The sequence below is a fragment of the Mus musculus genome, chromosome Y, assembly GCF_000001635.26.
Source record: "Mus musculus strain C57BL/6J chromosome Y, GRCm38.p6 C57BL/6J".
Taxonomy (NCBI): domain Eukaryota; kingdom Metazoa; phylum Chordata; class Mammalia; order Rodentia; family Muridae; genus Mus; species Mus musculus.
The window spans coordinates 67,112,366-67,140,266 of NC_000087.7; the positions used below are offsets into that span (position 1 = coordinate 67,112,366).

At 40.4% G+C, this 27,901-nt stretch overlaps 1 pseudogene; it reads right to left on the reverse strand.

Annotated features, from left to right (window-relative positions):
• Positions 1-139: 139 nt before the first annotated feature.
• Gm28646 lies at positions 140-20,926 on the reverse strand (annotated as a pseudogene).
• Positions 20,927-27,901: the final 6,975 nt, after the last annotated feature.

Genomic DNA, 27,901 nt, shown 5'->3' on the forward strand with positions numbered 1-27,901 from the left:
ATGTCACACATTTACATTTTTAGAACAAAATACATTTTATTGGCAAAGATACTGGGATTGTCAAAGACCCTTATATAGCTAACACAGGAAAAAAAAACTTTTTTTTTCTTCCAGTTCTATATGTTTACATTTCTGTACTCTATGATTTTTCAACTTCAAGAATCTTTGGCACCATAGTATAGACATAGATATGGATGTCACCATGAAACTTGATAAAGTACACGGAAGGATTGTCTAGAACTTGGTAAACAACCTTTCCGAACTTTTTAGAACCATCTTTTCTGGTGTACTGCACCCAGTTACCTATCAACACATCACTGTCACCTCCTGATCTCTCCTCAGCCGGAGGAGTGTCTGGAATCATGTGGAGGTTACCTTCCTTGTAGTCATCCAGGAGCTGATAAGCATAGAGAGCTGGATCCTTCTTGTAGGTAATGTAAAACAAATCCTTCATGATTGGCACCTGGGCTAGCACCAATCCCCCTCCAGTTGACCTCAGAGCCATCTTTCCCCTCAAATTTTTGTTGTACCGCTCTGCCAACCAGGGCTCTGGCAAGGTGGGCATCCCTCACCTGAGGAAATACTACTATGGGAGGCAAAACCTTAAGGTTTAAAATCCTGTCATCACTGTAGAGCTCCTGTCCATAGATGCCGTCAATTCCATCATACTTCACCAAGTAAAGAGAAGGGTTTGTTGGCAGTTGACCTAGAACTATGGCCTTCCATTGGGTGACAGGCTCATTACCTTCCTTCCAACAATGAGAAATTCTGCAGCCGACAATATTCCTCAGGGTGTTGGAAGAAGACTTCCTCCTCCTCTTCTTCATGAGGGAGGACATGCTAAGCCTCTTCAAAGGTATTTTCTTCTACATGGCTGTAGCCTTGCTGTGGTATACCATACCAAACCCAGGCAGATGTCTTGTGGCTATCATTCTGTGTTCAAATATACTTGCCCATTGCCTTGGATTGAAGATATTGCCTGTTTAAACCAGACACAATGCTGTTGCTACTGTCATATATATGAGTTACTAAAAGGCAATGGGTGTAGGGTTGGAGAGAATGCTGGACCAAGGCTCTTCTCTAATGGAAATTTTGAGCAGGTCAAGAAGGCTATGCTAAACATGTTTGGGCTTCTAAACTTAATTTGATCAAAATAAGTAGATCATAATCTAGCTATGGTGGCACACTCATTTAATCCCAGCTTTTAGAAGGCAGGGTCAGGCAGATTTCTGACTTAGAGACCAGCCTGTTCTACAAAGTGAGTTCCAGGGCAGCCAGTGGTAGACAAAGGAAAAATGTCTGCAAATCAGCTACAACATTAACAACTAAAACAAAAAACCAACAAAAACAAAACAAAACAAACAAAAAACAAAAAAGAAAAACAAACAAAACAAAACAAAACAAACAATCAAATCAGAAGTTAATAGGAGATGGTAGTAACCCAAGTCTTTAATCCTAGTACTCAAGAGGCAGAGGGAGGCAAAACTTAGTGAGATAAAGGCTAGTCTATTCTACAAAGTGATTTTCCTAACAGTCAAAGCTACACACAAACACACTCAAAGTAAAATTAAACACCCATCCAAAGAAAAACAAACAAACAAAACAACAACAACAACAACAAACAAACAAATAAATAAGGGAAACAAGGAAATTATCAAAGGGAAATTAACAAGTAATTCTCCACAGCTCAGCATAACATACTCAGATGAATATGTCTTCAGCCCTGAGCTAATTTGCCTCTTCTGAGGAACATCTCCTTGCATGTCTATGTCAATGTGGAAGTTGGTATGCCTTTTACCCAAAATGATCAAGGAGAGAACAGAATAAAGAAAATGAGCCAGAGTTCTTACCTACCCTCTCTTGTACCTGCAAGCTGTCAAATAGGTGGCAATATTCACAAATATCCCAGGGACACAGCACAACACTGGCCTTCTGTATTGTGTTACCTGACCCAGACTCAGGATTATTTGGTGATTATATGCCACTGCAACTCCGGCCTCAACAAGTCCAGGCAATATCAGCCATTTTTTTTTTTAAGATTTCTTTTATTATTGTATCTAAATACACTGTAGCTGTCCTCAGACATTCCAGAAGAGGGTGTCAGATCTCATTAGTATGGTTGTGAGCCACCATGTGGTTGTTGGGATTTGAACTCATGACCTCTGGAAGAGCAGTCAGTGCTCCTAACTGCTGAGCCATCGCTCCAGGCCCAATATCAGCCATTTAGAAGTAACATTTTCTAAAATACATACGGACAAAGAAGAGCTTTGGCATTTTGATGGAATTTTGAAGGAGATATCGTTAGCAAGGATAATAAATTCAGGAGATCAACTAAACTGGATCAGCCATGCCCCTGGCCCCAAACATGGGAGAATTTAGAATGTACAGTTACTCAGTGTGGGAGGGAAAACTTTCAGCTTTCTATAGCTATGATGGTCCCAGTTACTTCATAAATGTTCTTACCCAAAGAAAATGTCTTAGTCGTCAAGATTCTGTCTTTTGATACAGACCAGGGCACAAAAACTTGAGGAACAAGTTGGGGTTCAGGAGCTGGCCTGCCTTTCACACACCACTGGGAAAATAGTGGACACACCGTCTAGGGATTCTAGTGTCTCTAAGTGGAATAGATGTGCAATCTATGACCAGTGCTCTGTGACATCACCTAGTTCAGCTCGCATCATAGAACCCCACTCATGCTGGTTCCTTCCCTAATTACGCTCAGAAACATTAACCATCTAGGCTTTACCTTTTCATATGGCCTCTTTGAAATCCAAAATGAAATCCCTGCAGAAATGTCCTGATGACCTGAGTCACATTCTGCCCAAGTAAATCACTCTTGTATTGTTTTTATTTTTTTGGTGGTTGGGTTTCTGTTTATTTGTTTGTTGATTGCTTTGTTTTGCTTTTGTTATTATTTTCCTCCTGTGAAAGCCTTCAGTTTCTGATTCACCAACATCCTTGGTGGTTATTTTCCCTGTTCCAAACTTTCCCTGGTTATCTTTCAACTGTTCTTAGTGTCAGAAATGGTGCCAGACTCTTTGAGGCAGCACACTGGATAGCACATCAAAATTCTGTTTATGAAAACCCAAAGTTAGAGCAATTACTATTTTATTCAAACAAAGCAGAAATTTTACAGTGTTAAGTACCTTGTATTGAAGCCAGTTGCAACCTTGAATCATGGATTCTTTGTAAAATGAGAAGACAATCTAGCTCTTGGTCCTGCCTTCAAAGTTGTGATAAAGTTAAACAAACCCAATATCAACCAGTCATGTTTTAAAGGCCTTTAAATTTTTTCAGTATTTCTGGTTACAAGTAATTTCAAAGATTAAATGCAGTAAAACAGGGTGAAATATATTTGATAATTTTACTTTTGAAATATGGGTAGACAAAATATTGTATGCTGGTAAGTATGGAATTTACTTACAAATTAGCGGGCACTTTAATTTTTCATGCCATATAGATCTTCAGTTCTTCCAGAAACATCAATTTCTGGCCCTTCCACGGTCACCACCACACTTTGTATATCCTTTTCATAGATGATGACACTACCCATAGTGAGCTAGACCCTTCAACAACAGCCATCCAAGAAAGATCCTTCCTTAAAGGTGTGGCAACTGGCCAATGTGATGGAGGCAGTTCTTTATCTGAGGTTCTATATTCCCAGGTTGAGTTAACTAAAAAAAAAAAAAAAAAAGCAAGAAGGACCATTTCACATCCATATCATAAATGTTGATTGCCTTACTGTGTATAATTAACACGCAATGGATTAATACTAGATGTCAACCACTTGATGAATGGCTTAAAACATGAGAGAGAATGAGAGAGAGTGACAGAGAATGAGAGAGAGAAAGAGAGAGAGAGAAATAGAGAGAGAAAGAGAGAGAGAGAGAGAGAGAGAGAGAGAGAGAATGAGAGAGAGTTTTTGATATTTCAATGGTTGTTTGATATTTCAAGCCCAGTGCCAAATCACTTTTAATGAAAACACAAATCCTAATTCTTTCTAAACGTCCCACCACCTGGAAAACTAACTCCTTTGAATATTTGATCTTCTGTGAGCCACAATTATTCAAACTAATAAAGTATGTAAAAGAAATTGTAATCAAGTAATAATTTTCCATGCCACTTCTTGGAATATTTTATATCATTACTTTTCTTTTCTTAGAGGTTAGGGTTATTTGCATAACAAGAGACTAATCAGTCATCATTGTCACATCAGCCAAAGGCATCCTAACCCTGCCACATTTCTACTTGATTAATCACTTTGGCATTACTTATTTGTATGGAAACATATCCCTTCATCCTGATTTAGTTAAAAGTGTGGGAACTGTCGATTTGCAATTAATTTTTTTCATAATGGGACAAAACAGAAGCCTACAGGATTCACTGTATTTCTTCTGGGAGCTGAAGATTTCTGTTCCATTCAATAAAATGTTATAAATATTATTTTAACACAAGCCTAAATTCGTGAAAAAGCTTTGTTTTCATATTTTAATTATTTACAGGTCGTTCTGTGCCATATAAAGGAAGGTAGAGAAGGAAAGGTGTTTTGGAGTCACTGACACACACATTTAACTGAGGTCTCTTTGCATAGTAACAAGATATACCCATCCGCTATATCTGGGGAGTTTGCTTCAGGAACTGTAATGATATAAAGTCCTCAGGACTCTAGGCTAAGATAACAAAACACTGCATATAAGCTATGCAAGATAAGCTCTTGTATATTTTAATTATATTCATGTTTTTCTGCACACAGATCTGTACAGGTAAGTTCAGAGGCTAGGGAAGGGCATAGTATGATTTGCTCCTTCACTCCCTAATTTATCTGCTTTTGATAGGGTTTCCTGCTGAGCTAATATTGAGGCTGGCTTTCGGGAAGCCACAGTCATCTTCCTGTCTCTGCCCCTCCAAAAAATCCTAAGCACTGGTGTTGTAAGTAAATGAACACACACATGAATTTGCCCCTTGGCCATCACCTCTGATCCTTCTTTATTTTAAATAATTTCTGGATTACTTTTGCCCTTAATGTAATGAAACTGCTATACAAGGGTTTGTTATTTAGGAGATGGAAATATAAGTCGTCTGTATAGGTTCAGTACAGATATTGTATATTAAGAACTACATTCATTAATAACTTGAGAAATTCATACAATATATTTTGATGGAATTTACTTTCCAGTTCTCTTAATAACTCCTCCCGAACCAAAACCAGATCCATTTCACCTAAATCCTCCTTCCAAATTCATGTCTCCTTTTCTCCCTTTTGATAAAACCCATTCAAATCAATTGTGTTGCCCATAAAATCTTGGATATGGGGCTACCAGTAGTGCCTGGCCAACCTATAACCTTCAAAGGGCATACCTTTGATGAAAACTGACTCTCCATCTTTCATTAACTGTCCATACCTTCTCAAATGGGGATGATGGATAGTGAGAACCTATAACTCATTGATGGAAGGCAGACTGGCCTGATTTTGTGCAGATAGAGACATACAGTGTCTCAATGACCTCTCTGCCTTACAAGATTTCCACTATCTCTTCATTGAGGGATCCTAAGACTCAGCTCCTCTACTTCTTGCCTCTTTCTGTGAGTATGTGTACGTGTACAAGAGTATCTATATTATAGATGTCTCATTTTACATCCAAGTCAACACATAGTGGTTTTTGCAATAAACAGCTGGCATTATTTCACATTAGGCAATATGCCTTGATGTAGATGGTGGGACTAAATACCACACTGAAACTGGAGATGGCTAGAAATCATCACAGTTGTTTGTAGTATAGGTGAAATTTACACTTTTGACCTAAACTTCTGGGTCCACCCTATGGCTTTAAGATGGATGGATAGGGGATCAAGACCCTTAACTTGCATTGCATTTTCCTTCTTCTTGAACTCATATTAAAAAAAAAAAAAAAAAAGCTCATGGTGGTGATGATTCTGTTGGCCTGGACGTTCTGATTTGTAACTGCTAGACAGAGATACCCTTAAAGAGACAGATAGATCCTATCACATTTTGTAACATAAAGAATTCTGTGGTGAAATGGGTTTGCAATGTCAGTCGTGGGTCTTTGATGAAGATTTTGTTCCGAAGTACAATGTTCAAAGGTAGAACAATATATACAATCTGAAAAGTGATTGGACCCTGAGGGCTTTAATCAATGAGTTAATTGATTGATGGGTGTGCATGGAAGGGGTGAGGCACTTGTAAAGGAACATGGTCATTGTGAACATGTCTTGGAAGGTATTTATTGTCTTTGGTCGCTTCCTGTGTTGATGCTTACTGGCTGCTAATAAGTTGGACAACTGTGCTCCTTGATGCCTCTTTCATACTCTTGTGACCATGGACCTGTTTTCCTTGCTGCTAAGGCACATTGTAACAGTGATGAAAATGATTTACATGAATGTTTTTCACTAGTGATACTGACTTGTCTGGTCCAGAGTAACCATGGTTTAATTCTTTAAGCTTTTTTCTGGAAGAATCATGCTAACATTAGACACAAAGTTACCAAGCAGTTGTACCTGGAAGATTCTGCCAGTGTATCTGTTGTCTGAGAAATAAAGAAATTTGCTGCTTCACACACTGGTCCTTTCGCTGTATTCACTACTATATTTTAATAGATTGCAATATCATATGAAGTAGCAGAAAATGATGGGAAAATGGAACGGAGGTGAAAATGTGTTAAAATCATTAAATGATTTTATGATGAGGATTTTTTTTTTGTCATAGCTTTGGTGGCAGGATATTGGACAGATTAGCAAGTCCCCCAATAAGTGTAACACACAGTAGAATGTGGGGGTTGTGAGGCTATAGGAAATATTCAGTTCATGTCACATATTATTGAGTATCCTTGCTGATGGAGGTAGTCACCCTTCACTTATGCCATACATGGAAGTGTGTCTATGCAGGGGCAGAATGCAATAGATGGTGTTGAGTAATGTTTGTGTAGGCTATGGAGTAAGTTAAACATTACTGTGATGGAACATTATTTTTTTCCCATCTTGACAATCTACAGTTACCTGAGAAGAGAGAACAATTGAACATCTATCTCCAATCACTTAGTCATTAGGTAAGTCTATGGGTTATTTTCTAGTCTAATGATTGATGTGGGAGGGCCCATCACTGTGGCTAAGCTCATAAGTAGTCCTTAATAAATGGGAGCCCTTTAGGTTATATTTAAAAAAAAATAGCTGATCGAGCCATGGGAAAAGTGGTGGTTTGAATAATAAATCCCCTATAGACACATATATATGAATATTTCATTACCAGGAAGTGGCAGTGAGTTTAAAGATTAGAAGGAATACGAGAAGGTGTGGCTTCATTGGAGGATAGGTGTGTCAACAAGGATGAGTTTGAGTTTTCAAGAAGCCAATACAATGGCGGAATCTCTCTCTTTGCCTAAGGATCAATAGTTCTCTATTGCTCCAGTGATGGGGTACCTCCCGTGATGATTGACCAATCTTCTGAAAAATGTAACAAAGTCTCCAATTAAATTCTTTGTTTTCTAATAGTTGCCATAACGATGGTCAGGTGATTATGTTAGCCTCTATCAGCAGACTTCGGAGACTAGTTTTCTCCTGAGTTTGAGTGTTCAGAGTACTCTCTGCAGGCAAGATCTCCTCTTGCAGAGAAGGGTCCCAGATATCTGGTGTTCGAACCTTCCTCCTGGCAGATGTTGTAATCCACTCACTAGAGGTACTAAGATCCCATGGAGAGTCCTGTGGGGACCTTTGGGTTGTCCACAGACTCTGTCCCCAAGGTGCCCGGTGCTGTAATGGATTGGAAGGCACTTGTGACCCTGGTCAGGCCGGTTTATCTGCTTCCCTAATGAATGCAGTCTCAGGTCCTGCATGATAGGATTGGAGCAGAAGTGGTTTTCCATTCACAAAGGCCTTAAGATCTCGTGGATGTTTCTGTGAGGACCTTGGGGCTGTCCTCAGACTCTGTCCAACAAGTTGGCCAGGTGCTGGCACAGACCAGAGGGACTTGTGACCATTGTCAGGCCAGTTTTTCTGCTTCCCTAATTATTGCAGTCTCAGAACCTGTGAGATTGGATTGGAGCAGAGGTTGTGTTCCGTTCACCAGAGGTCTTATGATCCCATTGAGGGTCTTTTGGGGACCTTAAGCGTGTCTGCAGACTCAGAGCATAATATACCCTGGTGCTGACTTGTCACTCTCTCTCTTATGGTACACTTTCTCTGACTCCTTAAACAGATGTTGTAAAGATAATGTTTTCGGACTCTCTAGACGCTGTAACCTTTTCCTAATGTCAGAAGAATACTGCCCAATGGAAGCCATGACACCTGTCACCTGCTGGCACGCCGAAGTAGGGTCAAAGGTAGTGTAACACCTCTATACCTTTCAGAGGTATTCTAAAAACACTGCTGGGGGCTCCTTTTTCTCTTGTAGGATCTCTCTTACCTTGGCCAAATTGGTGGGGCACCTGCCAGCTCCTTTCAGTCCTATTATCAGAGCCCAGCAGAAAATTGTCAATTGCTCCATATGGTCAGTCCTGTCAGGACATGTCAGAGGGAAGGCTGCATCCATTTCATTCAGAAGTTTTATTGGTAGTCAATTGGCCCCCAGCATGCTCTTTCTTTCCTCTCAGAATCCTCTCCTTCTCCTCTGTGGTGAAAGAATCAGTAGCTGCTGACAGTCATCCCAAGTAGGCTGAAGAGAGAATATGAGAGATTCCATTAGATTAGCAGGCTAGAGGGGTTTTCAAAGAAGGGAGGTGTGATTAGCCTTCCAGTTATAGAGTTCAGAGGAGGAAAAGGGCTATTACTGAAGGGTCAGCAGTTGTCTGGGGCCTGCTGGAGGAGGGTCATAAGTACATAAAGGCAGTGCAATGGTTGAATCTGGTCACTCTGGGCTTCGAGCTCGCTGGCCTTGGGCTTTAGCAACTGGTCCCTCCCCAAATATCTAGTGGCACCCTGTTGAGAGTTCTTGGAGGGGACCAGTTGGGAATATGGGGGTGGGGTGCTATGCCATTTTGGAGGTTCTTCTAACTCTGGATAGATCTTGGGAGAAACCGAGGGCTGCAGTTCAACCTGTGCCAGTTTTAACTTTTTTTTTCACCTCTGGGTGGCAGAGGGCCAGGACTGGTGAGCCTGGATTATTCTTTTTAACCCAAGGCTCTAAACAGGATGGGAGAGGGGGGATCCTGTGGTAAATTTTTCTAGATGAGAATGTATGGCACGTAATCTGGCTGAGACCCTGGTCCCCTCTGTAAAACAACTTTAAGAGCTGAAAACAGAACCAAACAAAGAGTGCCCTCTAGTGGCCAACTATCATCAAAGCTGGCCATTCTGTAGATCAGAAAGTTCACTAAAATCGATTTCAGACATCCACAGAGAGAATGTGAATGTTAGTCTTAATTTCAGTCGAGTGATCAAGGGTCAGTCCAAGGGGCATGATAATAGTCGGTCCCATCATCAGAGTCACATACAGGGAAAAAAAAACATATACACAAAAAAGATTACAATAACCAAGACCAGGCCCCAATAAGATGGCCAAGAAAGCACACACTCACTTGGCACCCAGTAACAGAAACAGACAGCCGAGTGAGCACACTCTCACTTGGCACACTGATAGGAGATCTCCAGGTATCCCTAGAACTCCCTCAGAACTCCTGGGATGTCCCAAAGGGTGGCAGCCGGTTTCTCCTGACATGTCTGTCAGTAACCCTTTTCCATCTGAAAAAGGGAGTTCGTTGCTCTCACGAGCATTTACAACTGCAAACGGAGAATAGTGAATTCAAACAGAGCTGGCACAAAAAAATAGAGACAAAGATAGAGGAAAGTTATAGAAATAGATAGAGACAAAGATACAGACAAAGATAGAATCCTACCTCCAAGCAGGGTCTCTGAGAATTGGGGTAGGCCACAAATCATGGTGGAGAAGCCCCCAAATGTAAGACCTCAGAAGCTGGGCCTCCTCTCAAGTCCCGGGATGAGCTGGCCAGCACCCCAATGACCCAAGAGAAAACCACAACTGATGCAAACTGCAAGAGGTTTTACTATTAGCTGGCTGAGGACAAAGTCACTCTGCCTAGCAGGGCAGGGGAGTTTGACACCGAGCTGTGACAGTAAGGGGCTTTTAGCAGCTAGCTGGGGAATTGGGAGGAGTTGGGAGGAGAGTTGGGAGGAGTTGGGAAATGTGGGCAAGGGAGTTCTTCTCTTCCTGATGTTCTTGGTGAAATTTACAAGGCAGGAGTGGGGCGTGAGTCCTTTCTAAATTTTTATCTCCTTGTCCTTGGCACAGGAAGGCAGGCATCTCTGGTTGAAAAGTATAGAAACAAAAAGCCTTTTTGCTGGCTATAGAGAACAAAGAGCTTCTTCCTAGCTGTATTTTCAGAGATCAGGGAAAACAAGCTTGGGAAAAGTCTAGGGGATTTACCTTCTTGCGAGATACACTTTAAGTTGGAGTCTCACCATAGGACATTTTTTCTACCACACAAAAAACTTTACACAGAAAATTATTTTAATTATTTTTAATGAATATATAATATTTGATTTGAACCATATGTCATATCCATATAAAATACATGGTAGAATTCCAAAAAAAACTTGTAATATTTACTTTAAACAATTCATACATTTACACCTCACAGCACTTCTTCATAACTGTACTACCATTGCTGAGATCCTTCTTCTTCCCAAATGGTCCTTCTATTATTTTTATAATGGTTCTCCTTTTCTTTGTGTGTATATCTGGGAACATCTCATTCAGGTGGTTGTATTGTACTAGTTGCTATGTTTTTGTGTTTACAAGGTCTAAAGGACCACAATCTGGTCTTGAACTACACATATAAGAGCATCTGACCCTGAATTACTCTTTTTCCTGAATCTACTTCTCCAGTCAAGGGATCACAAACACCACTTTTGAAGTACTCTATTGAAATGGGAAAAAATTGAAAATATTACACCGTATCTTCATCTGTTTCTACCTGAGGTGATATATTCTCATCTTTGTCAAATGCTGGGCTCTGTACTATATGGACAACAGAAAATGGAAACATAATATGCTATATTAGTAAAAGGGAATAAAGTATTAATGATTTGAATTTCTCAGGAAATACTGCCCAGGTGAATTTTTGAAACAGCTTTTAGAAATGACATAATTACGTACATGAAATCCAGTATAGGCATAGATAAGAAGTAAGGTTTCCAAATTATAGGGCTAGTGAATATTTTTACCAATATTATAGAAAAAACATCCCTAACTTAAAGAAAGATATGCTCATGAATAAACAAGGAGACTACAGAACGCCAAATTATTTGGACCGGAAAAAAATAATTTCTGCCATCATATAATAGTCAAAACACCAAATGCACAAAACAAAGAAAGAATATTAAAAGCAGTAAGGGAAAATGGTCAAGTAATATATAAAGCAAGATCTATCAGGATTACACATAACTTCTCCCCTGAGACTATGAAAGGAGAAAATCTAGGGCTGAAGTCATACAGAATGTAAGAGAGCAGAAATGCCAGCCAAGACATGAAGCAAAACTCTTTTAACATAGCTTGGGAAAACAAGGTATTCTGTGACAAAACAATATTTACACAATATCTTCCAATGCATCCAGCACATCAAACGATAATAAAGGGACAATTTCAATATAAAGAGGGAAATTACACTCGAGAAAAAAGAAGAAATTAAAGGTGAAGGAAACCTAAAAGAAGATAGCTACATGAACAAAATTCCAACTCTAATAACAAAAATAACAGGAAGCAACAAGGACTTTTCTTAGGATCTCTTAATATCAGTGGACTCAGTTCACCAGTAAAAAGGCATAGAATAAAAAAATGGATGTGTAAGCAATATTCAGCATACCAAAAACAAACACCAAGGACAAAGTCAGAAATTACCTCAGACTAAAAGGCTGGAAAAGAACTTTCCAAGCAAATGATCCGAAGAAATAAGGTGGAGCAGCCATTCTAATATCAAATAAAATTGACTTTCAACCAAAAGTTATTAAAATAGGCAAGGCGGGAAATGTCATATTCATTAAAGTTAATATTTACCAAGATGGACTCCCAAATCTAAACATATATACTCCAAATGCAATGACATCCACATTCATAAAAGAAACTTTAGTAAAGCTCAAAACTCACATTGTACCACACACAATAATATTGGAAGACTTCAACACCCCTTTCTCATTAATGGACAGATCCTGGAAACTAAAACTAAAAAGATACATGGTGAAACTTGCAGAATTTATGAAGCAAATACGTTTAGGTGATATCTATAGAACATTTTATCCTAAAACAAACGAATGTCCCTTCTTCTCAGGACTTCACGATGCCTTCTCCAAAATTGACCATACACTCAGTCACATAACATGCCTCAACAGATATAAAATTATTGAAATAATTTTCTGCTTCCTATCAGATCACCACAGACTAACTTCAACAATAATATAAATAATTGAAAACGCACATACACGTGGAATGTGTACAACAATGTAGTCAGTGACAAAACAGTCAAGGAAGAAATATAGAACTAAATTAAAGACTTTTCAGAGTTTAATGAAAATGTAGCTACAACATACTGCAAGTAATGGAACACAATGAAAATAGCCCTAAGAGGAACACTCATAGCTCTCTCTGAATGCCTCTAAAAAAAACCGGAGAGAGGATATAGGAGTAGGTTGACATCACACCTTAACACTATAGAACAAAAGGAAGCAAATTCACCCAAAAGGAGTTGAAGTCAGGAAATAATCAAACTCAGTGCTAAAATCAACCAAGTGGAAACAAAGGAACAATACAAAAATAATCAAACAAACTGGGAGCTTTTTCTTTGAGAAAATCAACAAGATAGATAAACCATTAGACAGACTAAATAAAGAACACAAGGACAGCATCCAATTTAGCAAAATCAGAAATGAAAAGTGAGAAATAACACCAGAAATTTAGTAAATTTTAAATATCATCAGATCCTACTATTCAAGGCTGTACTCAACAAAACTTGAAAGTCTGGATAAAATGGACACTTATCTAGACTTATCAGGTACCAAATTCAAATCAGGATCAGAGAAACCCTGCAATTACTTCTACCACTGTGAGGAGCCGCACTCACGGTCACCAATACAAGATGGTGCTGACAACACCATTGTCAACATTGCTCATGGTGAGTACGCTCAGGCGTCAGGGTATCGTTCCATTACCTGAGCCCTGCCACTCCAATGGCGTCATCAGGCTGATGGTGGGCAGACAATTCCGGTGATTCACGTCTCCAACCGTATTTCTAACCATACTTTGCAACCTATATAAGGGAGGGGTTTTCTGCTCTCTGGGTCTCCTGTCTTGAAGCTGTTCATCTATCTCTGGAGATGTATTAAAGCTTTACTGCAGAAAGATCTGAGTGTCCTGCATGTGTTCTTGCTGGCGAGATGGTAGCGCAGGTCAATTGGTGCCATAAAACCAGGATCAACATCGCTGGCATTGAGGAGAACCCCTGGAAATGGGGTGGATTCAGAACTGCAGGGAAAAGGTAAGTTTGGAGAGGTATGTCTCATCGTGACCCTCTTATTTCTATTGATTTCGGTCTTAATCTAGATGCACCCTAGGAAGGGGCAGTAGAAGCTCTAGTCTTGGTTGCCCTGGCCCTCATTCTGTTTCTTATTCTGTCCATCGAGGCTTGTGCTGAAATATGAGGTCCATCGAGGCTGGTGCTGAAAAATGAGGTGTTGTCAGTCCGACGTAGATAAGTGGCAGCACTGAGGTATCTTCTAAGCCTTCCGTAGACAAGGGAACAGAGCACTGTGTTTACTTTCGCTTTGCTTAAGGAGTACTATAAATGGGGTGTAGATCGTAGCAGGGACTCACTCTATCATGGCCTCCTCACAGTCAGTGATCACTGCATTACAGGCAGGTTGCCTCCAGTACACTGCAGAACTTTGTTAAGGAAGTGGATCGCATTTCTCCCTGGTATTCTTGTTCGGGGTCTCTAACTGTAGCCTTATGTAGTAAGCTAGGAAGTGACCTTGACCTTAAGCATGAAGAGGGAGACTTACGCCTGGGCACCAAGGCATTTGCAAGCTGATATAAAACTGTCTAGAGGATGAAACCTGCCAAACAGCCAATGTGGAGGGACAGGGAATACTAGAAGAGGTTCAGGACAGTATGTCAGAAACCTAACAGAATGAGAGAATGGGAGCTCGAAAAAAGAAAGACATGTCTAAGAAAAAGGGCCCTCCCAGGGATTCAGAAGGAAGGGGAGAGAGAAAAGAGGGCAGTAAAACTGATCCTCTACTAAGAAAAAGCCACACATGTAATTCAACTTTGCCTTGAAGCTTGGAGTGCTTGGGGACAAACCAAATTTCTTAGAACAGATAATGGACTGGCCTACACCTCTCAAAATTTTCAACAATTCTGTCTACAGAAGAATGTAACTTATTTAACTGGTTTGCCATACAGGGACAAGACATTGTGGAACGTTCCCACCACACTGTTAAAACTTACCTTATCAAAAAGAAAGGGTGAGTCGATGAGGCTCTTACCCTTAACACTGAGAGTGGACATCTCCATGGTACTCTTTACTCTTAATTTTTTGAATATTGATGAGCAAGGCCACACTACAGCTGATCATCACTGTTCAGAACCAAACAGATCTAGAGAAATTATGAAATGGAAAGTTGTCTTAACTGGAAAATGTAGAGGCCTGCATCCTATTTTAATAAGATCCAAAGGAGTTATTTGTGTCTTTCCACTGGAAGAAGACAATCCCCTTTGGGTTCCAGAATGCCTCATCTGAAGGATCTCCCCTTCAGAAGATGTGGACAAAAGAGGGAATTCTGGAAACAACGATGGATAATGACCCTTCTACTGGAGATCATGGTTCCTAGTATATCGGGGGAATTGTGTTGGGGTATTATGTCTAGCATTCTGTTCATGCCTGTCATGCACAGTGCACAAGTTTTTCCACATTTCTTTACTACTGATAGGGAGCTGGGACTTGCCTTTTTACCATTAGATGGACAAATTCAGGTTCTGATGGAAAACAGAACTTCTCCCTCAAAGGAAGCCTGTGCTTTGTAATGATCTCTGAATTGAAAGACCAATGCCAGTGTATATCCTTATAAAATCAATCAGTGGCCTGGTTGAAAGCAGCTGCTTGGGGAACCCACTCTGAAATAATAGCCAATGCCTTGATAATCCAAGGCTGGAGGCCTAGTCATAAATCCAGGAAAGCACTGCCCCAGCAACCCAGAATGGCACCCTTTTGTAAAGGAAGATCCTCGGAGGACTCCATGCTTCCTTGGACTGGGTGCCAGGCTAGAAAAACCCTTTGGGTGGTTGAAGGATTTTTTTTTCCTTTTCCCCACATGTAAGTGTAGAGATTAATGAAATCCTTGCTGGACATGATTTTAACTTCATGGATCCTGATCGGGCAGATGCTAACCCTTTTGATCAATGGTTACTTTGTGGGGTTAATGAGAGCTGTACCGATCTTTCACCTATGGCCATGATTGAAGGTGGATATAGTGAAAAGGGCCAAATGGGTTTTGAGAGGTAGGGCACTTTGAGTGCTGGTTTGGGGTCATTCGATCACTCCTCCTCTAATACTAAATATAAAGCATTTAAAAGGGTGAATTATACTGTCACCCCGGTTTGTGTTTGGCCCCCTTTCTGTGGGTGGTAAGTAATAAAAGTTTAAATAATAATCAATTAGAGTTAGATTGCTTGCTTAATTAAAGTTTCTATACCCTGTGTTGGGATGCTACTAAGTATCCCTTTGCTTTGGTTACTCATGTGCCTAGATTTGTTCCAGTTCCTGTGGAAGCCTCTAGAATTTAAGCTTATTTAGAGAAAAGAGAGATTTTGGAATCTCTGCTATTATAGTTGGCTTGGTAGCAATAGCAGCAATAGCTGCCTCTGTCACTGTTTCGGCCCTTGCCTTGTCTGCTATGGTTCAGACAACGCAAACTATAAAATGACCTTTCGGCAAGAGTGACATTGGCCCTGAACAGCCAGACCATGGCCAACTCCCAGATACAGAGAGGCCTCATGTTGGTAAACCAACGGATCGATCTGGTCCAAGAGCAGGTGTATATTCTTTGGCAAATGCCTCAGCTGGGTTGCAAACATAAGCTGCCTAGCGTCTGTATCACCTTACTACAATTTCAGAATTTTACAAGAGCAGCTAACCTGTAAAAGGCTTTGTCTTGTTATTTGTTACAGAATTGGACCATAGAATTTGAACAGACACTCCGGGAGCTGAGGATCACCATCTTATAAGTCGATTCAACATGTCTTGACCTGTCATTGATGGAAGGATTTTCTACCTGGATTTCTGCAGCATTCTCCTACTTCAAGCAATGGGTGGGGGTGGTTTGTTTGGAGTGGCTGTGTACAGTGGAGTATTGCTCCTACTATGGATGATCTGCAAACTTAAATCCCAAACAAGGAGGGACAGGATGGTAGTAACCCAGGCACTTGTTGCTTTGGAGCAGGGTGTTTCCCCCGATATATGAATATTGATGATGCTCAAGCAATAAGGTTGCTGGACATCCAGCTCCACAAAACCCTGAGGCGAGTCTTGCTGCATGGGTTGGAGCGGGTGTGCTTTAACAGCCCAGGAGAGTTTTGGGGCTAAGCACTGCACTGGAATGGCGTTGTGGTCTAATTTGAGCTTCTTTCTGGGAGATATGTCATCTTTCAAGAAGGTTGAGTGTCCTAGTGTCCTTCCCCCAGGAAAAACGACAGGGGAGCTGACCAAGACCCCTCTGGGTGACGAGCCTGGGAGGAGGTTTTGTGTAAGGCCCCTATGCTTGCACACTCGGAATTTGACATCTATCTCCACTCTCCATACTGTGTGGCCTGTTGCTTCTAACATAAAAAAAAGGGTGAGATGTGAGGAGCCGTCCTCACGGCCACCATTACAAGATGGTGCTCACAACACCATTGTCACTATTGCTCGTGGTGAGTGTGCACAGGCATTGGGGTATCTTTCCATTACCTGAGCCCTGTCTCTCCAATGGCATCATCAGTCTGATGGTGGGCAGACAATTCCGGTGGTGCACGTCTCCAACCATACTTCTGTCTTCACAGCCTATATAAGGGAGGGGTTTTCTGCTCTCTGGGTCTCCTGTCCTGAAGCTGATCATCTATCTCTCGAGATGCCTTAAAGCTTTACTGCAGAAGGATCCGAGTGTCCTGTGGGCATTCTTTCTGGCAAGACTGTAGTGTGGGTCATAACACCCCTAAAGAATTAGAAGCAATCGTTAATAGTCTCCCAACCAAAAATAAGCCCAGGGTCTGATGGGTTTAGTTCAGAATTCTATCAGATATTCATGGAGACCTAATACCAATACTCCTCAAACTATTATGCAAAATTAAAAGAGAAGGAACACTATTTAATATGTTCTATGAAGCAAGATTACAACTATACAAAACCTAATGAAGAAAGGAAAAATTATTCCAATTTCCATTATGAATATCGATGCAAAAATACTAAATAAAATCCTTTCAAAACGCGTCCGAGAATACATCAAAAGGATAAACCATCATGACCTAGTTGGCCTCCTTCTTATGATTCAGGGAGAGTTTAATATCGAAAATCCATCAATTAAATCCATTATAGAAAAAAAAACAAAAACAAAAACAAAACAAAAAAACTCAAGTACAAAAACCCCATGATTATTCGATTAGATGCTGAGCAAATAGTTGGATAAATACAATGGCCATTCATAAGTCCAGGAAAGACCAGGAATTCAAGGCATACACCTAAAAAAAAATAAAAAGAAGGAGAAGAAAAGGAAAGAAAAGAAAAGAAAAGAAAAGAAAAGAAAAGAAAAGAAAAGAAAAGAAAAGAAGGCCCAGGATTTAACTTTAATCTAAATGGTCAGAAACCAGAAGGAATCCCACTAAAATCTGGGACTGGACAAGGCTGCCCACTTTCCCCCTACCTATTTAATAGAGTACTTGAAATACTAGCCAGAGTAATTACACAAAAAAACAAAACAAAACAAAACAAAACAACAACAACAACAACAACAAAAAAAACAAAACAAAACAAAACAAAACGAAAACAGATGAATACAAATTGGAAAGGAAGAAGTCAAAATTTCTCTATTTCCAGAAGATATGATAGCATGTATCTATGACCCCAAAAATTACAACAGAGAAAACCTAATCCTGATACACATTTTCAGCTTAGGAGCTGAATTTAGAATAAATTTAAACATAACAGTGGAATTTCTCTGCAGAAAAGACACATAGTATGAGAAAGAAATTAGGAAAAAACGTGCTTCATAGTAGTCACAAATAATATAAAATTCCTTGGTGTGACTCTGAGAAAGTGAAATATATGTATGATAAACACTTCATGATTCTTCAAGAAAGAAATCAAAGAAGATCTCTGAAGATGGTAAAATCTCCCATGCTAATGATTTGGCAGGATTAATATAGTAAAAATGGCTATCTTTCAAAAAGCAATCTGATATGCATTGCAATCACCATCAAAACTCCAACTCATTTCTTCACTGAGTTAGAAAGGGCAATTTGCAAATTCATCTTGAAAAAAAAAAAACCTACTATATCCAAAACTATACTCAACAATAGAAGAATGTCTTTTGTAATCACCATGCCTGACCTCAAGCTGTACTACAGAGCAATTATGATAAAAACTTCATGGTACAGGAATAGTGTTAGACAGGTAGATAAATGGAACAGAACTGAAGACAGAGAAATGAACCCAAACTCATGTGGTCACTTGATCTTTTACAAAGGAGATAAAACCACCCAGTGGAAAGAAAATGGCATTTTCAAAAAATGGTGCTGGCTCAACTGGCAGTTAGCATATTGAGGAAAGCAAATTGATCTGTTCTCATCTCCTTGTACAATGCTCAAGTCTAATTGGATCAAGGAACTGCACATAAAACCAGAGACACTGAAACTTATAGAGGAGAAAGTGTGGAAGAGCCTCGAAGACAAGGTTAAATGGGGAATATTCCTGAACAAAACAGCAATGGCTGTTATTATAAGATTAAAAATAGACAAATGGGACCTCAAAAATTGCAAAACTTCTGTAAGGCAAGGGGCACTATCATTAGAACAAATCGGGGAAAAAGTCTTTATCAATGCTAAATCAGATAAGGGACTAATATTCAATATATACAAAGAACTCAAGAAGCTGGATTCCAGAAAATCAGATAACACTATTTTAAAAAATGGGGACGGTTCTAAACAAAGAATTCTAAATTAAGAAACACTGCATGGCTGAGAAGCACCTCATAAATGTTCAAAATCCTTAATCATCAGGCAACAGAAAGTCAAAATAACCCTAAGATTCCACCTCACAGAGTCAGAATGGCTAAGATCTAAAACTCAGATGACAGTAGTTGCTGGTGGGTATGTGATGAAGTAGGAACACTCCTCCATTGCTTGTGGAATTGCAAGTTGGTACTACCACTCTGGAAAGCAGATGGGGTTTCCTCGGAAAAGTGGTAATAGTTCTACTGAAGATCCAGCAATAGTCCTCCTTGGCATATATCCAGAAGATATTCCAACTTGTAATAAGGATACATGCATCACTATGTTCATAGCATCCTTATTTATAATACCAAGAAGCTGAAAATAAACCTGATGCCTGTCTTCAGAGGAATGAATACAGAAAATATAGTACATTTACATAATGAAATACTACATCACTATTAAAATCAATGAATTCATGAAATTCTTAGACAAATGGATGGATCTGGATGATATGTTCCTAAGTGAGATAACTCAATCACAAAAGAAAGCACATGATATATACTCACTGATAAGTGGATATTATCCTTGAAGCTCAGAAAAAAACAAGGTAAAATTTGCAAAACCCATGAAACTCAACATGAAGGAAGACCAAAGTGTGGATATGTTGTTCCTTCTTAGAATTGGGAACAAAAGATCCATGGAAAGAGTTACAGAGAAAAAGTTTGGAACTAAGACTGAAGGAATCCAGACACTGCTTCATTCTGTGATCCATACCATAAACAACCACCAAACCCAGATACTGTTGAACAGCCAAACAAGAGCTTAGGGACAGAAGACTGATATAGTTGTCTCCTGAGACGATCTGCCATTTCCTGACAAATACAGAAGTGGATGCTCAAAGAAATCCATTGGACTGAGCACAGGGTCCCTAATTATGGAGCTAGAGAAAGTACACAAGGAACATTCTATGAGGAAAAACAACTAACAAGTACTCCCAGAGTTCCCTGAGATTAAATCTCCAATCAAAGTAAACATAAGTTGTGACTTATGCCTACAGCTGCATATGTAGCAGAGGATGGACTAGTATGTCATCAATGGGAGGAGAGACACTTGTTCTTGTAAAGTTACTATGACCAAGTTTTGGGAATGCCTGGGCCAGGAATTGGGAGTAGGTGTGTTGGAAAGCAGGGATAGAGGGGAGAGGACTGGGATTTTTGGAGGGGAAAACAGAAAAGGGAATAACATTTGAAATGTAAAAAAAAGAAAAAAAAGAAAGTAAATAATAAAAAAAAAGAATGAAATAAATAATTTGTAATGTTCTTGAAATAAATTCAAGTTTTGCAAACATATTATTGGAACAATGTTCAGGTATTTTCCAGTGGCAAAATCATAACAAGTTATTTTTTATCAACATATTCTGACTACGATGTCAAGAGTAGTTATATGTGTTGCTAAAACTCGGGTATAGGAATATATAGATATAGATAGATAGGTAAAATTTCAAATGAACTATATAAAATCTCTGAGAAAGGATTTCTTCCATTTCAGGTGACTAGGTAAAAGTCTAGTGAACTGCACAACACACAATTAATACCCAACACTGAATATGCAGTAACCTTCAGAAAGAGACTCCTCCGAAATATTTATGTCATCTTCTTCATCATCAAAGTCCAAAAGTAATAAGTAATCTTCCTTTGGAATCACCATTATTTTCTTAAGAGCCATTCTTCTCTTAAAAACTATAATGTCTTCTTAGTTAAAAAAAAAAAGGAAAAATAAATAAATATAATCTTCCTCCTTCATTTAACCCTCAGAAGCCGTAGGAAATGCAGATCGGGAGGTTTTTCCTCACATAGTGGCCTCTTGCGACTGAGATTTCCCTCCAGTCACACATCCTTTAACAGTCCAATAACCCTGATCAGAGCTGGTTATCTCTTCCAGGTCATTCAGAAGTGAACTCCTTCACAACCACACCTTTCCTTGCTTGTCTGCTCAATGGGAAAAACAAACAAACAAACAAACAAACAAAAACAAAAACAAAAACAAAAAACAAAACAAAAATAAAACAAATAAAAAACAAAACAATAACAAAAATAAAAAACAAAACAAAATCAAACAAACAAACAAACAAATAAATAAAATGTTATCAGGAGAGACCCACATGTCTCTGAGGACCCTTTGTGATGCCAGATGGAGAAAACAGGTCTCATCCAGGGATTTCACCCTTTGGCTGAATATACCCTGTGTATGCTGTCATGGAGTACCAGGCCCCATTGATTAGAAGGGAGGTCTCAGGAGGTGGAAATGAGCTACCATCTTTAAGACAAATGATTTCCAGTTTCTAGGTTGATAAGCATTTGCAGAATTGAAAAAACATGAACAAATGTGTAACATGAAAGTACTGGAAATGGCACTGCTAATTTCAACTGTAATAATTTTTGTTATTTATTTATGTGCATAAAAATTAAAATGTGTGTACTTTTTCTGTATGTACATACCCACAACAGAACAGTCCATGCTGTCCTAATAGATCAGTAGAGAACATCCAGATTCCCTACAATCCCTGGTAAACTCCCACCTCAACCTTCCTAGTACTGAGCTTGATTACAAGAGTGTGCTAGGATGTGCAGGCCCTCTCTCCCTCACTTATGTGCTTGGATGCCCAGCCCCTTTTTCTCCCTTATGTGCTAGAGTGCTCAGGACCTCTCTCTCACCTATGTGCTATGCCCTCTCTCACTTCTGTGCTAGTCTGCTCATGCCCTCTCTCTCACTTATGCCTCTATAGCCTACAGAGGCTAAAAGAGAGCACTGATTCTCTAAAACTGTAGCTGTGCATAAATTGTAAGCCACTATGTGGGTGCATTGTGCCAGGTCCTCTTCATAGAACAGGTGCTTTTTGTTTGTTTGTTTGTTTGTTTGTTTGTTTGTTTGTTTTTTGAGAGAGGGTTTCTCTGTGTAGACCTGGCTGTCTTGGAACACACTCTGTATACCAAGCTGGTCTCAGACTCAGACATTCTTGGCCTCTGCCAACCAAGTGATAGGATTAAAGACATAAAGCACCACTGCCCAAACAACAGTTGCTCTTATCAGCTAATTTTCCACTTTTCAACTAATCTAGTGTGTACTTCATGTATCTTTAGGGCATTTCTCCCATTTACTTTCAAGGTGGAGGGTGTTTCCATCAGAACAGGGACCCAAAGTGGGATCCGTGGCACCATGGCATGGGTGTTTATTGTTACATGCCAACATTGAGAAATCCATCAAGAATCATTGGAACAGACTTCAAATGAATCACGTGAAAGAATATAAACAAGAAAGGGGGGTAAACACAGACTGGGGGAGATGTATAATTAATCTGGTTTACCAAAGTTTTATTGAACCCAGTGATCTCTACTCTGATACTAGTATGTCCATAAGAGTCCTGGGAGGCATCATGTATTCCCCAATGCTGAGCAAATCTTGAGATGCCAGTAAAAGAAGCCTTTACAACTGCTCCTCCCTGGATAAAAATCAAAGGATTGAAATCTGTACAATTGCCATTGACTCCTCAAAGCACCCACTTGTGAAAGGAATGCATTCTAAAGTCCTGAATGAAAAATCTCTTTTTCATAAAAAATTCATTCTTTGGGTCATCTGTCATGTTGGAAGAAAAGGAAAAAAGTTTTACTCTGATCTGCCCAACAAGTGATGGAGGATTGACAATCAGACCAAGGCAGGATCAGACCTTCATCTTCCAAGACACAATGAGGGGCTATTTTTGGTTGGTGGGGACGTTCTTTGTCTGAAAAGTTAGGTGGTACAAATGTACCATTAACCCAAATTGCATCCTGCCAAAAGGTCCGATTTGTAAAGGTTATATCTACATTAGAAGTATCTTGGGTTGTGCTCACCCAACCTCCTCGGTGGGTGCTCATTAAACCTCCCTAAAGCTCAGGCTGGGAGGTTGATACAATGTCCTTGTCCATTAATTTGAAAACATAAAAAACCCTGTTCTAGTAAGGAGTGATTTTCTCCTAATGATAATAACGATTTGGATCATAGGGTAAATATGGCAAATCTACTGTTTTATTAGTAGTAAAGAATTTTGGAAAAACTATAGTATCATGGCGAACTGACATTGGTTTAGGGAAAGTCGAGAGAATAGCACATATCTGTTCACCCATTATACTAGGAACCTGAGACAAGTTCAGCATTGTCAGGATCAGGAACAGTCCTCAGGAGGTCAGCATTTTTGCACCATCCTTGATGAATATCCTGCTGGTGAGTCAATCCGGCAGCAAAAATGGGTTGTCTTCACTCTGTGGAAAAACACAAACAGCTCCCCGGGATCTGATTAAGATAGGATCCGGGCCTTTCCAGAGACTAGTTAAAACATCCTTCCGTTTGACCATTTCTTTTGGTCTATCAGGGTCTGAGCTATGTCTCTCAGCTGCAGAACGTCCCTGCTCATCAAGATTCAAAAAATTAAGTGTAAAGAGTGACATAGATACTGCTACTCTTGGCACTGAGGGCAGAGTCTCATCAACTCCCCCTTTTTGTTTTATAAGACAAGACTTGAGTGTGTGGTGGGCACATTCCACAATGCCTTGTCCTTGAGGATTATAAGGAAGGCCAGTCAAGTGAGTGACATCCATTTAATGACAAAATTGTTGAAATTTAGTAGAAGTATATGCTACTCCATTAACCGTTTTAAGAATTGTGGCCTTGCCCCAGCACTCCACACTTCTAGGCAGTGCTGTATAACATGAGAGGCTTTTTCCCCTGTTAAAGGTGTGGCAAACATTACAGCATTGCAGGTGTCAAAGGAAACATGTAAGTACTGATTTCTCCCAAAGGAGGAAATATGAGTGTCATCCATTTGCCAGACTTGTAATGGCCTGATGCCTCGAGGGTTTACCCCTACATGAGGTGTAGGCAAAAATTGACAACTACCTATGCACATAAGGCAGAGGTTCACTAGGACACTGAAGCCAACAATCCCGAGGCCGAGCAGCAAGCTGGCTTTCACCAGTCGTTGTTGGACTTTTTCTGTACTGAGTAGCTTGCATTTTATCTTGCAGGTACCTTTCTCCCTTATAATGAACTGCTTCCTCCTCCAAGTCCGTTTCTTCAGAGGAGCTAAGCCCTTCATCAGATTCTGAGCTACTAAGAGCTAGCTGCTTAAACTCATCTAGTGGCACGTAGAGGCTCCTTTCCTTATGTGCCTCTCCAGCTGGATCTCCCTTCTTCTCTCCCTTTCCATCCCTTTTCTAATCTCTCCCAAGGCATTCTTCTCTTTTTATATCTTTTCCTCGGGATCAAGGCCCATGAAAAGTCCTAAATGACCCTAAGCAAGCATACCATGGTGCCACATGGTCTATCTCCCTGACAAATCCCTCTAAGGTATTAATGGCACATTTTAGGCCACACTGCTTCAGGACCGAGTGTAAGGCCACTATTATAGAATGCGAGATTCTCATACTGCCGCTGTACAGGCCTGACTGTGACTGAAAATGGACGCTGTCCAGGCACTGTCCAGTCCTGACCGTGACTGAAACTGGTCGCTGTCCAGGCGCTATCCAGGCCTGACCGTGACTAAGAACCAGTCAGCAGTGGAAGCAGTGGAAGAAAAACGAAACTGAAAGGAAAAGTGCAATCGCTGTGCAAACAATCAAAAGGGTGTCTAACTCTGGAGAAATTTCAAAACTGTATGTACCTTACAGAGCCTTTCATCCCGCAGTTCTGATTCCGCCCCGCGAACAAGGGATCTTCCTTGCACTGGTGTGATGGTATAAAGTTTCCGGGTTCCTCGGTGCCACTTATTGCATCCCACTCGGCCGGCAAGAAAGAAGTAACAAACCGGAATCTTCTGTGGCAAAAGATTTATTGCTTACTTATCAGGAAGACCATGATCCGGGAAAATGGCGCCAACAGCATGACGTTTCAGCACCTGATGTGACGTGACAGCTCCTGATTCGTTGCTTGCCCATCACCCCACTATTATGCCCCGAGAATGGCCAGTGACTAGGAGTGAGTTCACTCTTGCACCTGGGTACAAGGCTTGTTTACTAGTTAGGCACAGGGGAGGCCAGCACCATCTTATAATGGCGATTGCTCATGGCATGCACGGCTCTTCTCAGTGATTGCTTGCGGCATGCACGCGATTGCTCAGGGCATGGCACTACACAGCCGTCTATATAAAAATGAAAATGTAATTAAGGATAAAAGTGATACAGGAGAAATGGGTAACAATTCAAGGAGGAGAAGATAGGGATGAATTTGCTAAAACTCATTTATGTGTATGTAGAAAGTTCTTACCCAACAAATTTAAAACAAAGTAAGTAAGTAAGTAAGTAAGTAAGTAAGTAAGTAAGTAAGTAAGTAAGTAAGTAAATAAATAGACAAATATATAAGTATGCACGTGCATATCCGATTGGTGGGTGTGTGTGTGTGTGTGTGTGTGTGTGTGTGTGTGTGTGTGTGTGTGTGTGTGTGTTCATATAAGCTTGTAGGTATGTCGCACCTGTGACTAGAGGAATGCAATCATGCATTATCTTTCTTTATGTCCTATGACGCAATGTGTTGATTAGAATATCTTTTGCCCATAGTATGTGGCATTATTACAAGGTGTTGGCTTGTTAGAGGAAGTGTATCATTGTGTAGGCTTGCTTTTGTGTAGTGCTCAATCTCTGCTCAGAGACAAAAATCAATCCTCTTCCTTGCTACCTGTGGCCACAAGCTTCCTTCTGGTAGCCTTCAGACTAAGATATAGACCACTTAGTTCCTTCTCCAGGACCTCCTCTACCGGGGTGCTGCCATGCTTCCTACCAAGATAATAATTTACTGACCCTCTGAAACTGTAAGACAACCTCATTTAAATTTTCCTTATAAGAGTTGCCTGAGTCATGATGTTTCCTCACATCAATGAAACCCTATGGAACATAGGCAGTATGTTAGACTGATTTTTAATGCTTACAAGATAATTGCAACCAGCCTGCAAGCACAAAGTAAAGATGATGAATGAGTTGCTGTATTTTTTGCTCCATCTACCCAAGGGACTTCAGACACTCAAAGATATGCTGGATTGCACCTGAATCTTACTACATCACTAGAGGTGTCCCCATCATCTTTGAGATCTGAGCAAGGAACTGTGGGACCTTTCTCATCTAAAGCAACTAAATCTAAGGAAACAACTGTAGGGTTTTCTGCATCTGCTCAGGGTACTAGGGGGCATTACTTATCTGCACAAGCCACTGTAGGAAAGCCAATGTCTGCAAAGCAGTCTGTGGGAACTTTGCCTCCCACTCCAGGACCTTTAGGGTCCACGCAAATCACTCAGATCTGATCAGAAGCCTCTGGGAATTTCTTCCTCTTCACCAGGAACTCTAGGCTCTTCTTCTTCCATAGAGCCTTCTGGACATTGCCTTTCTGACCAAACGTCTTTAAATCTGTCCACAACTAGGCAAGGGAGTGTACAAACTGTGCCGTCTTCTCCAAAGACTGTGCAACATCCAACTTATTGCCAGAAATGTATGAGATTTTCTCCCCTTTCTGAACCTTCTGGACAAAGATCCCCAGCTTCCTCAAGGGATATTGGGCCGTTACTACCTAGCCAGAAATCTCAAAAATCCTTTTCATATTCACCAGCAGATGGGAAACACTCACCATCTGTACTAGGATCTCAGGAGCATTCTCTATCTAGTAAAAACTCTCAAGGATATGTGCTATCCTCTCAAAAGTGTAAGGACTTTTCCACAGCTGCAGAGGGGACTTTGTCTGTGCTAAGTTCTTTGTCATCCACCCGAAGGAAAATAGAACCTTCGGCAGATTCCTCAGGGATATTGGGCTTGGGGCAATGTAATCACACAGATACTACCTCGGGCCCTTTGCCTCTAGTGAGGGAGAATACTGAATCTTCTACATATTCTTTTCCTACTCTTGGACCTTTGCCACCATCACCTCGAGAACCTGGTACACATTCATCTTTTACTCAAGGAGGTGCAGAAACATTCCCATCTAGTCCCGGGAACCTAGCACATTTGCAATCATCCCAGGGGCCTCTGACACATTCCATCTCAGCCCAGGCAATGACTCATATCTCTGGATCTGCTGAAGGGGCTCTACTGCATTCAGCTCCTTCCCCAGCAGTTTCAGAAACAAATGAATATTCTCCTTCTACCTGAGGGACTTCAGACACTTCCAGATGTGCTGAACTGCACCTGGATCATACTACATTATTACAGGTGTCACCATCATCTTTGAGATCTGAGCAAGGATCTCTGGGACCTTGCATACCTGAAGGGACTAAATCTAAGGAAACAACTGTAGGGTTTTATGCATCTGCTCAGGGCACTAGCGGTCATTCCTTATTGGCACAAGCCAAAGCAGGAAAGTCCATGTATGCAAGGTAGACAGTGGGAACTTTGCCTCCCACTCCAGGACCTTTAGGGTCCACCCAAATCACTCGGGTGGTCTCAGAGTCTTTTCCATCTGATCAGAAGCCTCTGGGAATTTCTTCCTCTTTACCAGGAACTCTAAGCTCTTCATCTTCCACAGAGGCTTCTGGAAATTCCCTTTCTGACCAAGGGTCTCTAAAACTGCCCACAACTAAGCAAGGGAGTGTAAAAACTGTGCCATTTTCTCCTAAGACTGTGCAACATCCAACTTATTGCCAGAAAGGTATGAGATTTTCTCCCCCTTCTGAACATTCTAGACAAAGAT